We start from the raw sequence: 18,050 nt of genomic DNA, 5'->3' as shown, positions 1-18,050 counted from the left end.
TTCTACCTCAAGCACAGACAAACCCATTTGTGGGGTTGTCTTTGCTCAAAGACCAAGTTGTACATGGTGGATAATGCAGAAAGATAGAACAACATGATGTTTACCTCAAAGAGAACTGATCATTAGGTAAAAAATTACTGCCATTGTCTATACATTAAACCACGCAAGCATGAAATAGAAGGAAATGTGTAAGTGTTGAAAGTATGAGCAAGTGAAAGATGGTGTTTTGAGTGAGTAAAATGAAAGAGTGGGAAATCCTGCAGCTCTCCAGCGTGAAGGTCTGAATTCAGTAGCTTGGTGTGAGGCGTGACAGAGGCATGATAGATATATTGCTTGTATTTTTTGAGTGAAACAGAAGGAAAGTTTTTATGTATGTAAATGTGTGCAGAGTAAGAATGTTAGTTTTGGCAGTAAGTCGACGATATGGAGATAAAGGGTAGAATGTCCTGAGTTGATTATGATGTTAAATTGTATCCCCATTCGTCCACCTAACCCAGACACCAGTTTTGTATTCTTAAAATTTCATCTAAGAGTAAAAGTGAGTGGAAAAGAAGCACAGAGTCTGTTATCAGAGACTGTACTTGCTCCCCCCGCATCGGGAGTTTTGACTACAGCACAGACAGACAACAAGAGACAGATCGCCATGGCTTTCCAACTAGCAGGAGCAGAGAGGTCTTCCTAGACTGTTTTCTTTCCCTTTTTCTGAAATGAATCAAACCTGCTCTAGACTGGAGACTCAGGGGAGCACTAGGAGCTTACACCCGTGGACTACCGAGAACCCAGCCTGGGCAGCAGCATTTTCCAGCGCCAAAGAGAATGATAACAGAGCGAACACCCACAAGAAAGAGACCCTCTGAATTTTGTCATCTCTTCAAAACGGTGAGAAGTTTTGTAATTTGATATCGTTCATTCTTGTGCTGGGTAGTGCTGTGCCTGTGAAATAAACAAGTTTTTTCCATTTCTCTCAGAGAAATCTCTTCCCAAACCGGTTGGGGGGTGAGAGAAAAGGGCCACGTGGGTTTGCTTCCTGGCGGGAGCCCCATTGGAAGTTTTCTCCCAAATTTGCCCTAAACCAAGACAAATACAACTCCTTTTTCCCAGAGAGACAGAGAGACAATCAACATGAAGAAGACATCATAAAATCATCAAAGACAGTGAAGAAAAGAGTTAAGTTCTAGATGGGGAAGAGAGAATAAGGAGATGCTTAACAAGCTGAAATATTTTTCTGTTAAAGCTATAGAGATGGACAATAGTGTCCTGAAAAAACTCCTTTAATTCATGACAGAGTATATTGGGAGGAATGGAGTGTTCAAAGTGTGGATTTTGAGCAAAAGGTAGAATAATTGTGATACAGTGAGGTGCTGGAACAGAGTAAAGCGAAGATTTGAGGCCTTGAGGGGCAATGAGAAAACTGTTTCCAGAGAAGCTCACAGAGACAGATGAAGAGAACTTTTGCCTTTAAATAACTCATCCTTAAAAATGACATCCCTAGACTCATTGACCCATACACACCACAGAGTGATGTGAAATGAGAGGAGTGAACTGATGGCAGAATTTCCGGGCAGCTGGCATCAGAGAAATAGAAAGCTATAACAGAAATAGTTTTCTTGTGAGAAACTCCATACATTAGCAGAAGAAGACTTCTGTTTCTCTACAAATGCTGATGAAAAGACTCTAGCAGGAATTGGGACTGTTTTAAACACCAAAGTTCCAAAGTTTTTTGTCTCTATATTGTCATGTGAACAAGGGAATGGTGGGTAGTGGGGGATAAAAAGGTTTTCTGGAGGTTTATTCTGGTGTTTTTATTCTTGTAGTTTTGTTAATAAACTTTCTTTATTCCTTTTAAGTTTTAAGCCTGTTTTGCTCTTGTTCTAATCCATATCTCACAGCGAGAAATAAGTAAGTTTTCTAGTAATTTTTTAGTTACTGCTTTAAAACCACGACATTTATTTGGTGCATTAGCTGAGAAAACGAAATTGACAAATCTAAGCCACTACAGTGATGAATCCACAAAGCTAGCACACCCTCAGTATGCCAACGATCCTCTTTTATACACTACAAACAGTGAAAGATTAACATTTTTCCTATACCCACAATTTAAAGCTATAGTCGTTGCCTGTATCTTCCTTGATCTCCATTTAAAGATACAGTACACAAGTATTTTACCAAGCATGTTCTATGGTAATCTGTGAAGTAGTTTATGTGAGTAAGGGGCAATTACAGGCTATAGACAGGTATTTTACTATGTTAATGACTAAAGGCTAGCACAAAGTTTAAGTAAAATTCCTCTTTGACTTCATCAGCAGATAGTACCACTATGGCAATTAGTCCTATTATTCTCATAAACCAATTCCCCAAGTCTGGTAACCAAAATGTAAGCCACTCCCATACTTCAGAAATACCTAAGGATGCGTTATCCTTTTGTACTTCATGTAATACTTTTACTTTCCTTATAGTATTTGTTTTTATTATTTCCAGGCTTAAGCAAATTAATATTTTTATAGATTACCACTATAACTATAGGTAACAATATCGCTAATATACTAAAGCAATAACAATAGTCCTTAAGGACAGTCTAATTCAAGGGGATTCAGATTCCCAGGTGCAATTACTTAAGGTTCTCTGTGTAGTTTTGTTTTTCAGGGCCCCAATGGTGTTGATGTCCACTGTGATCCTGTGGGAATTCCAAGCACAGAAAACTCAAAATCTTGTAAATGCAAGTTCAGACATAGACATGGACACAGGGTTTGATCTGAGACCTTGGAGAAGGCTTCCAGATTTAGAATCATAAGCAAGAATGTGAGTTTAAATAAAAAGACATTAAGTTAGTATGGATGCTAAATATAAGAAAAAGCAGGGAGCACAGTGCCTGTGGAAAAGCAGGACGCATAACTTTCTCAGTCTCACCTGAGAAAGTGGCCTGGGAAATCATAAGGAGGAATTTAAACAATCCTCAGAGATAGAAGACAGCCTTGCAGGTGCTGTTTGTCAGTTTCTTGTTTTCTTGCAAGAGAAGGTCGAGGGGTGGTGTACCCCACTGACCAATGATGGTAATGTGTTAGTTCACTAACCAATAAGAATTTCTGTACTTTCGCGTATCGGTCTATAAAAGAAGATCTGAGGTAATAAACCTCGCTCTCCGGTTTGACTCCCAAGAGAGTCCGTGTCATGCTTCTCGCTGTTCCCAATAGAGTGACAAGTTAGGTTGTAGGAAATTTTAAGGTTAAGATATATTAGTAGTTATAAAGGTAATAAGATACTTAAGGTATAACAAGTAGTCTTGTGTGTCATTATATGACTGGTTAAGTATGTCCGCACTGCGGCAAAGACATATAAAACAAAATAATTCGTTATTAGCGTGAAAGTAGAAACATTCTTTTGTGGCATTAGTTTATTGGTTAGTTAACCTTTACGAGACCCTGTAACTCATAGTCTTGTGACCTCTGACCACGAACATCTAGTGAACATGGTGAAGATGCTCTCATGACTTCATGAGACTGTAGAAGAAGATTAATAAATCATACTTTAAAATGTCTTTAAGTGGTCCAGTCTCTCTCACAAAACCCCGATATGATCCAAAGAAGCTTTCTTTACTCTGGAACAGTAAATCCAATAGTTAATTTGTTCTACCTTTACTGCTGTGTAGGTAGTTAAGAGTAGCAAACGGGGTCCTTTCCACTTTTCTTTTAATGGTTCATCCTTCCAAGTTGAAATATAGACTGAGTCTCCAGGTTTGAAATCATGTACCAGAGAGTCCAGAGGAAGCAAAGTTCACTGGTTAATACCTGTGTGGGGAGGATAATACCCAAGAAAGATACAAGAAATAATTTCTCATCAATTTCTCCCCTTTTAAGTGCATTTGAACAGTTTGATTTCCCATATCACTAACAGGATAGTTTTCCATTAAATACTACAAATGGACTTACTCCTCCCTAACCCATGGAGTTATCCTAATTTTCATCAACAAAGGTAAAACCTCTACCCATTTAAGCTGTTTCCTGACATAATTTTGTGATTTGCTTTGAGACTGATTCATTGTATCTTCCCACTTGATTGCAGTGTCTAAGGAATGTGTGAATCCCATTTCATTTGGATAAATTTTGATACTCCCTGAACTACCTCTGAAACAAAGTGAGGTCAATTATCTAAGGATAGGCCTTTGGGGATCCCAAACCTAGGGATTATTTCCTTTAGTATGACTAACAACTTCCCCAGCTCAATTGATATAATATGGGAAAGCCTCTGGCCATCCTGTGAAGGTATTCACTAAAACAAAGAGATATTTATAATATTGTAATTTAATAATGTTAACATTTATAGTGTTATTTATAATGTTTTTGGTAACTCAGTAACTATGTGCCAATACTCCCCAAGAGCTATTCCTTTTTACTTCTTTCACAGGGAGTTTTCTTTGGACTTTAGAATTATTTACACAGTACACAGGACATCTTGTCATTATATCCCCAGGGAATTGTACTTTTGATCCTACAGCATGTCTTCTGATACTACTTATCATAGCATCTGCTCCCATATGGGTCTCTTCATATAACTTCTTGAGCAGTGCTTCCATCATTTTAGCATTAGTTAAAATCTGTTGGTTTGGAGTGACCTGTGGGAAATGAAAAAATAGAAACTTCCACAGACACTGAAGGGTTTAATCTACAGCCTTGGAAAGAGCTTGGTTTAATGTAATGATAACGGTACATAGACATTAAGCAGAAAAATTATAAACTTATGTTCCTATAGTTGCAAGTAAGAATATGCCTTAAGTAAATAAGAAACGTGTGTATGTGAGCTAACAGTCTATTGGGTGAAAAGCAGATGCAATGCGACAGAAATTAGCAAGGGTGATAGGTTATTAAGTAGAAACAAACTCAGTGTCAACTGTCCACTGGACCAAAATGTTATATATTGTTATGTAACAGATAGACTCATGACCACTTTTGAGCTATGGCTGACTTGTTGCTTCTCTCCCAATCTCACGCCTTTGAGACTGATGTCTTATCTGACTTATTGGGGCAATAAATCATCTTATAACCTCAGTGGTCCCATCCCTCGTTATCTATGGCCCGACAGTGACCCACCATCCTTCTGTATTTTTGGTGCACTTTAGTCCCACTAATTAAATTTCCTTTTCTGAATATTCAGGGGGCTTCATCTCCATTCTTTTTTCAGGTATTAAAACTCCAATTATTTGCTTTTGATTCACTGCCTTTTTTTCCACTAAGTCTGCTATTCTATTTCCTGGAATCACTTTGCTCTGTCCTTTTTGATGTGCATTATAGCCACTTCTTTAGGTTCCAGTACTGCCTGCAGAAGCTTCAAAATTTCCTGCCTGTATTTTATATCACTTTCCTAAGAATTCAATAGTCTTCATTCTTTCCATATGACTCCATGCACATGTACTACCCCAAAGGCATATTTTGAATCAGTAAATATATCAATCCTCTGCTCTTTTCCCATCTCAAGGGCTCTAGTGAGTGCAATTATCTTGGCCTTTTGGGCCAAGGTATTCAGAGTCAAAGGTTTCACTTCTATTTCTTCCCCTAATGTCACTATTGCATATCCTGCCCTTCTTACTCCATTTTGCACAAAGCTACTGCCATCAGTGTAGAGTTCTTTATCCAGATTCTGTAAAGGTTTATCCCTTAAATCTGGTCAACTTGCATATACCTGCTGTATGGTATGCAGATGGCCGTGTTGTAGCCATGTGTGTGTTATAGATAAGCAATGGGATGATTTGCTCTCACAATTAAGGGATGAATAGTGTATGTTAAGAGAAGCTTTATTGATTTATAGTTATGTTATTGTGGCTTGTTGTTTAAATGTCTTCTGTTCTCCCCTCTGTATTGTTGTAACTGAACAGCCTAAGCTGTCCGGGACATGTGGAGAGAAGGCATGTAATGGAAAAAGCTTGTTGCTAGGGGGGTGAAGCATGACAACACCTGACCTCCAATCAAGTTGCAAGAAAGTAGTCTCCACCAATGAACGGTGAAGATGAATTGACTGGCAGACTCTGGGCGGGGCCAGGGATGCCTAATGCAACCCCCAGGGGTATAAAAGGCGGACCAACCATTTTGTAGATGAGCACATGGCTGCTAGTCACAGAGACTCCCAGCACTGTAATTTTTCTCTATTCAGTCCTTTGTTGTATTTTGTTAAGATTTAATAAACCTTTGAAATTTTTAAAAGTGAGTGACATTTCTCACGTGTGACATCAACTTTAAATCCAGCTACTTTGCTACCTGCTGAAGAGCAAGAGCCTTTGCATCTCCCTGTTCCATTAAGCATAGCTTGTTTTTTGCCAGTTGGCTTTGAGAGATCCAGTGATGGTTCAAAACCTTTTTATGATTCTACTTTTATAGGATATGAGTTCACTTTTACTGGTTTAGCTCCTGGTTTCAATTTTATCTTACTTGGAGTCACTTTTACCTGTTTTTTCTGAAGCCCATACCAGTAGAATCACTGCACTTGAAACAGCACCTGGAATGTTTTCTGATTTCTTCCAATGGCTTGCTCATTAGCAGGCAAAACTGAGCTTTCCATGCTGTCTCAGGTGGAATGTGGAACTGCATGGAATTATCAAAAAAGATTACTTGTGAATTTAATTTACATAATATATTTCATCTTGTAGTGAGTTTACATTTCTCGGTGAATTTCTTCCCATTCTTAACAAGGAGATGCCAAAAGGGGGAGGCAGTGGCTTTTCTGGGTGACTAGTCAGCAATTAAGACCCATGAGGAAGTGGCCAATGGATCTGGCATTCCAATGGAGTCATTTTGGGGTTGGGAAATTTTGAATGGGGGGTGGGGTCTCCCAATTTGGTTTTTTTTGGGAATTGTGGAGTAATGCTGCAAGAGGTGGTAGAGTTGACCCGAGACTTGGCTGGGAGGTGGGTCCTTCTTCCCTTCTGCTCGGGAATCCAAAGCCGTCGCGTGGTGTGCCGCCTGGAGTCCGGGCAGTCTCTGCCAGATCTCTTTCTGCTCACTAGCTCAGAACCACAATCAAGCCCTGCCTACCTTCCCCAACTTGTACCTGCTGCTCTTGGCAGTGCCAAGATTGGTTGCCACTCCCGTGAGTGCTCAGTGGAATCACCTCCTTCCTTCCTTTCATCTGAGCTACCATTACCCCCTGGGGAAATTCTGAGCTTCCATCAGAGTGCCCTCTTCTGCCTGTGAGTGAGCTACTGCACCCTTTGCCCTGCCAGAGCTGCCAGTGTGCCCTGCCAGCTGTGGTCATAACTACACCAAAAGGGGAAAAACAGTATTTAGTTGGTGGGAAAATTCTGTTATTGTTTTGTTGTTTGTTCTGTTCTGTTCTAAATATAGATATTTTAGTAACAAGCTGTTATTCCTTTCTTACATTTTTGCTTGGAATCCCTGTAATTTTCAAAGTTATAATAATTTGGAGGGAGGGGTCTTGCATCCCTTGGCAGACATTTGTCTTTTAAACCAAGACAATAACTGGCACCCAATGTGCAGCTAAAGAGGAAAGGGTGAAACAAAAATAACAGTTCTTGTGTAACCCATTTGTGTATTGGATATAGAAATCTCATTAGGCATCACCATTTAGTCCAGCTGACGCTAGTTCAGTTGGCATATGATCATGATTGTTTTCCATTTGAAGGTAAATATCTAAACATGGGCCCTACATCTAAGGCCATTGGGACTGTTATCAAGTTTGTAGAATGGGTCAATTGGGTGAGGAATTCAATGCTTGTAAACCTCTTTTGGAATGTGTGCACATGGCTATATAACTATCACAGCCTAAATCCCCCTAAACCTTGGGGTTTCACTTAAAATGGTACTTATTTTGGTTGAGGAACACAGGGGAGTGTTTTCTCCCAACCCTTCACCCACTTCTTCAGGTCTACCACAACAGCTTTTGAAGGGTTTAAATTCCCTCTGGATGCTAAAGGTACAGTACTCTTGATGGTGTTGCTGCTAAGTTTATTCAATACGGTACATTCAGCATTTAAATACAGGATGAGGTTGCCTTGGGTAGCTAGCCTAAGATCTGCCCCAGAGACTAGGGATGCTGTCCAGAAATCTGACACAGGGGCTGGGGACACTGCCCAACAGCACCACCTGAAGTCAGAGGGAAAGGTGGATAGCGCAGCAGTAGAACCAGCAGACGTTACAACTGTTCAGGCTCCAGCCAAACCAGAAGGGTAGCCACAGGCAGCAGCAGTCATCCCTGTGCAAAGGAGGAAATATAAAGCCAAATCGGTATGTCTGGTTTATGAAAATGAGGTACCTTACAACCAACAGAGGAACCAGAGTCCAAGATCATTACCGAGTCCCTGTCGTTTGACAATCTCCACAGTCTGTGGAAAGACATTCATTACAAAATGTGGGGACAAAACCATTTTGGCCTGGTTGATCTAAGTTTGAGACCTTATCGGTGAAGGCGTGCAACTTGATGGTACTGAAGCAAGGTTTTTGGGATCCTTGGCCCAGGATGCGGGTATTGAGCAGGCATTCACAAGGGAGTCAGGACCCTTTTCTTTCTGGGAGAGGCTTCTAACAAGTGTGAGAGAGGATTGTTTACAGAGAGAGACTGTAGGAGCACCATCATAACAAGTCCTGGAAGACCATAGAGGAAGGGATACTACACCTGAGAGAAATAGCACTGTTGGAGGTACTTTTTGGAAGGGATGGTCAACCCAATAGCAACACCTACAAGGTCATGTGCACATCGCAAATGTGGTGTAGTCTTGGACACCAGAGGCCATCTGAATACTCCAGTTTCATGGCGAAAATTAATTTTGAAGACAATCGAGACAGTGGGCTCTATAGCAAGCAAACTCAGGATGTATGACAGCATGGTTCACGGCCCAATGCAGACCCATATCTCTGCTGTAGAGACATTGGTTGAGAGTCTCAAAGATGAACAGAAAAAACTCAGAGAGGAGATTAGGGAGAACAGTTTCCATGTGGCACTGGTGCGAGCCAACCAGAGCCCCCAAAGTCAGAGCCAGACATACCCCAGCCAGAGAGAGGATACACCCCATGGACTGACTTGTGGTACTTCCTACTTGACCATGGAGAAGACATGAGACAGTGGGACAGGAAACTTACCCGTGTCCTGGCAGCCCAAGTACAAGAAACGAAGGAGAAAGGAAAAGGGAAGTCAGTGAGAGTGAGTGCAGTGCCAGGTTCCTGTGGGCAAGGATCCTACCCACTGGAAGGTTGTATACATCCTCCCATATGTATTCACAAGACCAATGTTAGAGGGGGCCCTGCCTCTAGCCAGGTAGATGCATGGAACAACCATGTCTACTGGACTGTGTGGATCTGATGGCCTGGCACATCAGAACAACAAGAACACAAGGTTTTGTTTGACACTGGCACACAATGCACATTAATGCCATCAGGACATGTGGGGTCAGAAACAGTCTCCATTTCTGGGATGACAGGGGGTTCTCAAGAGCTAATGGTGTTAAAAGCTGAAGTGAGCTTGACCAGGAAGGACTGGAAGAAACATCCATTTTAACTGTCCCAGATGCCCCATGTATCCTGGGCATTGACTACCTCAGGAATGGATACTTCAAAGACCCAAAGGGACATCGACGGATTTTTGGAATTGCTGCTGTGGACACTGAAGGAATTAAGCAACTGAACATCTTGCCTGGACGGTCAGAAAATCCTTCTGTGGTAGGACTCTTGAAGGTAAAGGAACAGCAAGTACCAATTGCCACCTTGACAGCGCATCGCCAGCAGTACCGAATGAATCAAGATGCCATGATCCACATTCACAAGATGATCCGTGAGCTAGAGAGCCAAGGAGTGTTTAGCAAGATCCACTTGCCCTTTAACAGCCCCATCTGGGCTGTGTGCAAGTCTGACAGAGAATGGAGATTGACTGTGGACTATCGTGCCTTGAATGAAGTTACCCCAGTGCTGAGTCCCGCTGTGACAGACATACTGGAGCTTCAGTATGAACTAGAGTCCAAGGTAGTGAAGTGGTACACCACTACTGACATTGTTAATGCATTCTTCTCCATCCCTTTAGTAGCAGAGTGTAGGCCACAGTTTGTCTTCACCTGGAGGGGTGTGCAGTACACCTGGAATCAACTGCCCCAGGGGTGGAAGCACAGTCCCACCATCTGCCATGGACTGATCCAGGCAGCACTAGAGAAGGGTGAGGCTCCAGAACATCTGCAATACATTGATGACATCATCGTGTGGGGGAACACAGAAGCAGAAGTCTTTGAGAAAGGAATGAAAATCATCCAGATTCTCCTTGAAGACAGCTTCGCCATCTAAAAGAGTAAAGTCGAGGGATCTGCCTGAGATCCAGCTCCTGGGAGTGAAGTGCCAAGACAGAAGATGTCAGATACCCACTGAAGTCATCAACAAAATCACAGCAATGTCTCCACCCACCAGCAAGAAGAAAATGCAAGCTTTCCTAGATTCCATAGGTTTCTGGAGGATGCACATTCCTGAGTACAGCCAGATTGTGAGCCCTCTTTACCTGGTTACCCACAAGAATAATTTCCACTGGGGCCCAGAACAGCAACAAGCCTTTGCCCAGACCAAGCACGAGATTGCTCACGTGGTAGCCCTTAGCCTAGTCAGGACAGGACCAGAGGTGAAGAATGTGCTTTACTCTGCAGACAAAAACAATGGTCTTTCCTGGAGCCTCTGGCAGAAGGTGCCTGGTGAAATTCAAGGCTGACCACTTGGATTCTGGAGTCAAGGCTACAGAGATTCTGAAGTCAACTACATCCCAACAGAGAAGGAGATCCTAGCAGCTTATGAAGGACTTCAAGCCACCTCAGAGGTGAATAGCACAGAAGCACAAGTTTTCCTGGCACTCCAACTACTGGTGCTGGGGTGGATGTTCAAAGGAAAAGTTCCCTCCACATATCATATGTTGCAGTCAGCAACCTCAGGATCTCGTCCAGGGAAGCCGCAGGATTCTGGGGACCAGCATGAAACACCAACCGAGACGGGCTCTCATTCATGAAACCATTTATTCAGCATGAGAACAAACTCAGGTCCAGAACAGAGAGCTCTGAACAGAGGCACAGCAGGGGTTTTTGAGGGACAGAACCCCCGAGGGTCTCCACCTTTGAGGGTGGAGTTCAGGGTCAGGGACCAGTAGAAACACACCAAGGGAGAACCCCCCCAGGGACTCAAACCCAATCAGAACACCTGGGCCGCCCTTCACAAGGGGTTTGGGGTGGGACAATGTTAACTCTTTGTCTCCCCTGAGGCACACTGCCACATCATGCCACTGATGCTACATGGAGTAAGTGGATTGTCTTGATTACACAGCGCACCTGTATTGGAAACCCAAATCGCCCTGGGATCTTGGGAATAATCACAAATTGGTCTGAAGGTGAGAACAGATCTGACAGATGAAAAGGAACGGGAATAGGTGACGTGTGCTGAGGAAGCTCCACCTTACAATCAACTGCCAGCAGAAGAAACATGCTATGCTCTTTTCACTGATGGTTCCTGTCGCATTATAGGGACAAACTGAAAATGGAAAGCAGCCATATGGAATCCCACACGACAAGTTGCAGAAGCTATCGAAGGAGAAGGTGGATCAAGTCAATTTGTGGAGCTCAAAGCTGTCCAGTTGGGCCTGGACATTGCTGAACAAGAGAAGTGGCCAAAGCTCTACCTCTACACTGACTTGTAGATGGTAGCCAATGCTCTGTGGGGATGGCTAGACAGATGGAAGAAGGCTAATTGGCAATGTAAAAAGAAACCTATCTGGGCTTCTGAAATGTGGCAAGACATCACTGCACAGGTAGAGAAGCTGATTGTGAGATTCCACCATGTAGATGCACACATGCCTAAGAGTTAAGACAACGAGGAACAGCATAACAGCAAACAGGCAGACCGGGCTGCCCAAGTCAAAGTGTCACAGGTAGATCTGGACTGGCAGCACAAGGGAGAGTTGTTCCTAGCTCCATGGGCCCATGATGCCTCAGGTCATCAGGTCAGAGATAACACCTATAAGTGGGCACGAGACCAAGGGGTGGATTTAACCATGGATACGATCTCCTAGGTTATCCACGAGTGTGAGATGTGCTGCCATTAAGCAGGCTAAGAGAATTAAGCCTCTGTGGTATGGTGGGCGGTAAAATAAGTATAGGTATGGAGAAGCCTGGCAGGCTGATTACATCTCACTGCTGCAAACCCGCCAAGGCAAACATTATGTGCTTACCATGGTGGAAGCAACCACACGATGGCTGGAGACACACCTGGTGCCTCATTTTACTGCCTGGAAAACAATCCCAGGCCTGGAAAAACAAGTCCTCTGTTGACATGGCAACCCAGAGCAAACTGAGTCAGATAATGGAACTAATTTCAAGAATAGCTTAGTTACCATCTGGGCTAAAGAGCATGGCATTGAGTGGGTGTATTGATGCCTAATGATTTTTGCCCTTTTTCTTTTATATATTCTCTGTATTCTTCACATATATTTGGAGCTCTGTAGCCTATTATTGCATTCGTAACTAGTTTTCCCAGTACTTTTCCCTGCCCTGATAGGCAGAAAAACAAAACATATTCCAAAGCCCCTATCCTATCTTGGTTCTTTCTGGGAATCAAGGCAGAAAAACAGCTCTTTGAGACACATTTTCATAAACAAAGTTCAGTTTCCATCTGAGGGGAGAGGATTTAGAAGGGGCTTGAACTGGGGGGAAATTGCATCACCTCTTATGTATCTAATTGGTTCTTTTTGTCAATTATGCTAATTTACTAAATTTATAAAACTGTATTCACCCCATGGAGGGGTGGGCTTTTCTGGACATTTTCCATATCTATGCCTGGCGGCCTCCAATAATGATCAACCTCCAATACTAATATTATCTCGAAAGTGTGTGTTATTTCATTTCTAGGTTCGTTAAGGCATCAGTATCATATCCCATACCATGCACCAGCCACCGAGAAGGTTGAACGGTGTAATGGACTGTTGAAAACCACTCTGAATGTGTTGCGTGGAGGAACTTTCAAGCACTGGGATCAGCATCTAGTAAAGGCTATGTGACCAGTCAACACTAGAGACTCCGTCAATTGAACTGGCCCTGCCCAATCAGAGTCCCTTCACACTGTAGATGGAGATAAGGTCCCTGAAGTACACCTGAGAGTTATGCTAGGGAAAACAATTTTGATTAACCTTGCCACAAGCAAAGGCAAACCCATTCATGGGATGTTTTTGCTCAAAGACCAGGTTGCACCTGGTGAGTAATGCAGAAGGATGGAGAAATACAATGTATACTTCAAGGGGACCTTATTTTGGGGTGAACTGTTCATAATAATGCATCTGTATTTGTATCTCGGTGCATATATGTATATAATTAGAATAATGCATGTATGTATATAGTTTAAAAGTCTGTGTTCAATATAACATGTTAATATGGGGAAAAACTTGGTCTGGATAATGTAGTGGATTTTGGTTTCTCAGTGAATTTTTTCCCATTGTTAGCAGGGAGATGCCAGAAGGGGGAGGCAGTGGCTTTTCTGGGTGACTAGTCAGCAATTAAGACCCATGAGGAAGTGGCCAATGGATCTGGCATTCCAATCGAGTCATTTTGGGGTTGGGGAGTTTTGAATGGGGGGTGGGGTCTCCCAATTTGGTTTTTTTTTGGGAATTGTGGAGTAATGCTGCAAGAGGTGGTAGAGTTGACCCGAGACTTGGCTGGGAGGTGGGTCCTTCTTCCCTTCTGCTCGGGAATCCAAAGCCGTCGCGTGGTGTGCCGCCTGGAGTCCGGGCAGTCTCTGCCAGATCTCTTTCTGCTCACTAGCTCAGAACCACAATCAAGCCCTGCCTACCTTCCCCAACTTGTACCTGCTGCTCTTGGCAGTGCCAAGATTGGTTGCCACTCCCGTGAGTGCTCAGTGGAATCACCTCCTTCCTTCCTTTCATCTGAGCTACCATTACCCCCTGGGGAAATTCTGAGCTTCCATCGGAGTGCCCTCTTCTGCCTGTGAGTGAGCTACTGCACCCTTTGCCCTGCCAGAGCTGCCAGTGTGCCCTGCCAGTTGAGGTCATAACTACACCAAAATGGAAAAATAGTACTTAGTGGGTGGGAAACCTGTTATTGTTTTGTTGTTTGTTCTGTTACATATATATATATATATATAGTAGTAAAGAACTGTTCTTCCTTTTCCTACATTTTTGCTTGCAAGTCCCATAATTTTTGAAGTTATTTGGAGGGAGGGGTCTTCTTTCCATTTCAGGAAGGTTCTTGCATCCCTTGACAGACATTTGTCTTTCAAACCAAGACACATCTCACATCATGTGAAGAACTGTTTTAACCACCAAGTTTTGTCTCTATGTTGTCAGTTAGACAAAGGAATTTTTGGGTGGTGAGGAAGAAGAGTTTCTGGAAGTTTTATTCTAGTTTCTTATTCTTGTAGTTTTGTTAATAAACTTTCTTTATTCCTTTTAAGTTTTAAACCTGTTTTGCCTTTCTCCTAATCCATATCTCACAGCAAGAAATAAGTAAGTTTTCTAGTGATTTTTTTTTTAGCTAGTGCTTTAAAACCACAACATTATTTGGTGCATTGGCTGGGAAACAAAACTGGCGAACCTAAACTACTACAAAATAGTGTTTTCTGTCTGGTTTTTGAACTGAAGCTGTGAGATGGGGATTAATTAAAGGCAAAGCATGATTAATCCTAAGTTTATATAACAGTAATGGTAAAAATTCTAGGGGTGGAAGTTAGTGAATTTTTTTCCCTCCCTTTTTGTCAATTTAGTGGTTTTATTGTTTTAAGTAAAGTTGTATGTTGAATATAAATTTTTAAATAGGTGTTCACAGATTAAAGGGTTGGAGATGTGATGGATTGGCATTTAAGAAAAAAGTAGAAAACACCCACAGAAGTTAAGGCTGCTGGAGGCTGATAGGAGTTTTTTTCTCCTGGCCAATATCTGGCCATTTCTGAGAATTGACAGTAGTTTTGACCACTGAAAAGTGAGATCAACCTAGGAACACCACCCTTTAAAACCTAAGCCTGGGAATTTCTGTTCTCTTTGTTTCTGGCTCTGAAAGGTAACAGAGCTCTGGTTCAGCCCCCTCCCCCCAGGCTGGACAAGGCCACGAGGGGAGCAGGGGATAGCCGGAGTTCTTCAGCTCCCGGGTGGGGGGATGGAAACTGTGAAGTGACAGGATCCCCTTCCCAGAGGGGCTAAGCCCTCCGGGGGCTCGCTGAGCCCTGTACAGCGGCACTGCAGGGCCAGACCGGTCCCTGGCTCGGCTGCAGTTTCTGCTGCTTCACGAGAGACTGCTGAGTAAGGGGAAGGAAAGCCATTGGCCCGCGGCATGCTGAGATGCTGGCCACACTTCCCCAGAGCAGCCACCGAAAATCCTCCATTGCAGACAGTTCCAGCTGCTGCTCCAGCAGAGAACACATGACCATCCACAAGACCTGAGCAAGATTTTAACTCTTTCACTACCTAGATGAGACCTGCAGATTTAATCCTTTTTCCAGAGAGAAGAAAGCAAAAGTTATCAACATGTAGAGAGACAACATGAACTATTAAAGTTAGTGAAAGAATTAAGCTTCAGATGGAAAGAGAATAAGGAGATGCCTTAATAAGCTGAAATATTATTTTGTTAAAGCTATAGAGATAGACAATACTGTTCTGAGAAAAATTCCTTTAATTCATTAAAAAGTATTTTGGGGGGAAGGAAATATTTCAAAGTGTAGATCTGAGCAAAAGTAATCCATTGATGAAGCTGAGCAAAGAGTGAAGTAGTTGTGATCTCATTAAATGCTGGAACAGAGAAAGAAAAGTGAGAGTTGATAGAGATACTTGGCCCCCAAGAAAAAATGAGAAAACCTCTGTTCCCAGAGATGATCACAGAGACAGATGAAGAGAACCTTTGCATTTGAATAACTCATCCTTAAAATAACACCCCTTGAGTTCATGGCCCATGAACACACCTCAGAGTACTGTGAAATGGGGGGAGAGCCTGATGGCAGAGTTTTTCCAGGCAGCTGGCATCAGAGGAATAAAAAGCCATGAAAAACCTGTTTCCTTGTGAAGAACTCTCCATAGAATGACAAAAGAGAACTTCATTTTCTCTACAAAGACTGATGAAAAGACTATTATATAGTTAGTACTGTTTTAACCACCAAGTTTTGTCTCTATGTTGTCAGTTAGACAAAGGAATGGTTGGGAGGTGAGGAAGAAGAGTTTCTGGAAGTTTTATTCTAGTTCCTTATTCTTGTAGTTTTGTTAATAAACTTTCTTTATTCCTTTTAAGTTTAAAATCTGTTTTGCCTTTCTCCTAATCCATATCTCACAGCAAGAAATAAGTAAGTTTTCTAGTAATTTTCTTTTAGCTAGTGCTTTAAAATCACGACAATATAGTAGTAAAGAACTGTTCTTCCTTTTCCTACATTTTTGCTTGCAAGTCCCATAATTTTTGAAGTTATTTGGAGAGAGGGGTCTTCATTCCAGGAAGGTTCTTACATCCCTTGACAGACATTTGTCTTTCAAACCAAGACACATCTCATCAAGGGAAGGGGGCATTCTGGCATATATAGAAACTCATTAGTTAGTGTCCCCAATTGTACATTCCATAGGTTGTAGGAGCAGTTGCAGAGTTATCTTTCCTGTGGCACCAAGAATAGGTAGCTACTTTGCATAAGGGTCCTTTACAACTTGTTATTACCAAGTGCATGTTATTTCAGCCTGTCCAGCTTGAAGTCTTTGAAGCCAATTGGAGCCAGCTGGCCATGAAAGTAGCTGCACCTAATAGTCAATTGTCTCACCAAGACGCCAGGTATGGGGTTGGAGCTGATCTGTTGACAGGGGTTGGAAATTTTTCTAACCCTGATTTTCAGGCCATGTTCCACCCACATATGCTGGATTGCAGCTCTGATTAAAACTATAGAGTTAGCAGCTCCAAAACAGAGGTTTGTCACTATAGTCCAAGGGACTAAGGAATCTTATTTGCAGTTTGTTGAAAAACTCTGCATCTTTGGAGAAGCAGGTGGACAATCCTGATTTGAGAAAGCCACTGGTCGGACAGCTTGCAAGAAGCAATGCCAATGATGACTGTAGGAAGGTGATAGAGGCCCTCCCAGGAGATCCATCCTTAGCAGATATGGTCCAGGCTTGTGCAAATATTGGTACCACAGATTATAAGATGGCTGCCTTGGCTACTGCTTTACCCACGTCCTCAAAAGGGCCAAAGGGTAAGCAGCAGAAACAGGTGACTGCACAAGACAACAAGAAGCAGGGAAAACCGAAGTAGAAAGGGAAAACTTCGTTTCTGTGCAGTCGGTACGGAAAGCCAAACCACTATTTCAGTCATGGAAATGGAAAGCCACGAGAAAACTATTTTCTTGTGGAGAACTCTCCATGGAATGACAAGAGAAAACTCCTCTCCCACAGAGACTGATGAAAAGACTATTGTATAGTTGGTAGTGTGTTAACATCTCAAGTTTTGTCTCTATGTTGTCAGTTGGGCAAGGAAAAAGGTTTGGGGAGGGGAGAAAAGGTTTCTGGAAGTTTTATTCTGGTTTCTTATTCTTGTAGTCCTATTAATAAACTTTCTTTATTCCTTTTAAGTTTTAAGCCTGTTTTTCCCTTCTCCTAATCCATATCTCACAGCAAAAAATTAGTAAGTATTCTGATGATTTTTAGCTAGTGCTAAAAACCACCACAATACCGTCTCTCGTTCATTAATCCCAACCCTAAGGAGAAGAATCAGATAAGCCACAAGACATTTTACAGTTAGGTATCACACACGTGGTATGAACATGAGCATGAGCAGACCAAGCAACATTGTAACCAGTGGCTGCATACTTAATACAACAAATGCTTAGATCAAATTTGTTTTCAACCTGCTCTGGGCAGATCTGTTATCTCAACCCTTTGTGCTCCACATTAGGTGCTAATTAATATCATGGTTTAGGAATTGGCCACTTGCATGCAGCTAGCTCCCCCCCCCCCCAAGCACAAAAGATAAAGATCACAGGTTGAGATAAGAGCAACTTACTTGAAACAGCAATGAGATAAGACAAGGAACAGAAACACCATCAATATTAATAATGAAAAGTGTAAGACAAATA

The 18,050-nt window shown here is 42.3% G+C and overlaps 1 protein-coding gene across 1 annotated transcript in view; it reads right to left on the bottom strand.

The window, feature by feature from the left end:
• LOC131592134 (ubiquitin-conjugating enzyme E2 R2) overlaps positions 1 to 18,050 on the bottom strand; it is a 225,092-nt gene that overhangs the window by 173,221 nt on the left and 33,821 nt on the right. The gene's annotated exons all lie outside the window — the stretch shown is intronic.

This window comes from Poecile atricapillus, chromosome W (genome assembly GCF_030490865.1).
Source record: "Poecile atricapillus isolate bPoeAtr1 chromosome W, bPoeAtr1.hap1, whole genome shotgun sequence".
Lineage (NCBI taxonomy): Eukaryota > Metazoa > Chordata > Aves > Passeriformes > Paridae > Poecile > Poecile atricapillus.
Note: the sequence above shows the minus strand (reverse complement) of the source record. Positions and strands in the feature narration are given on the sequence as shown.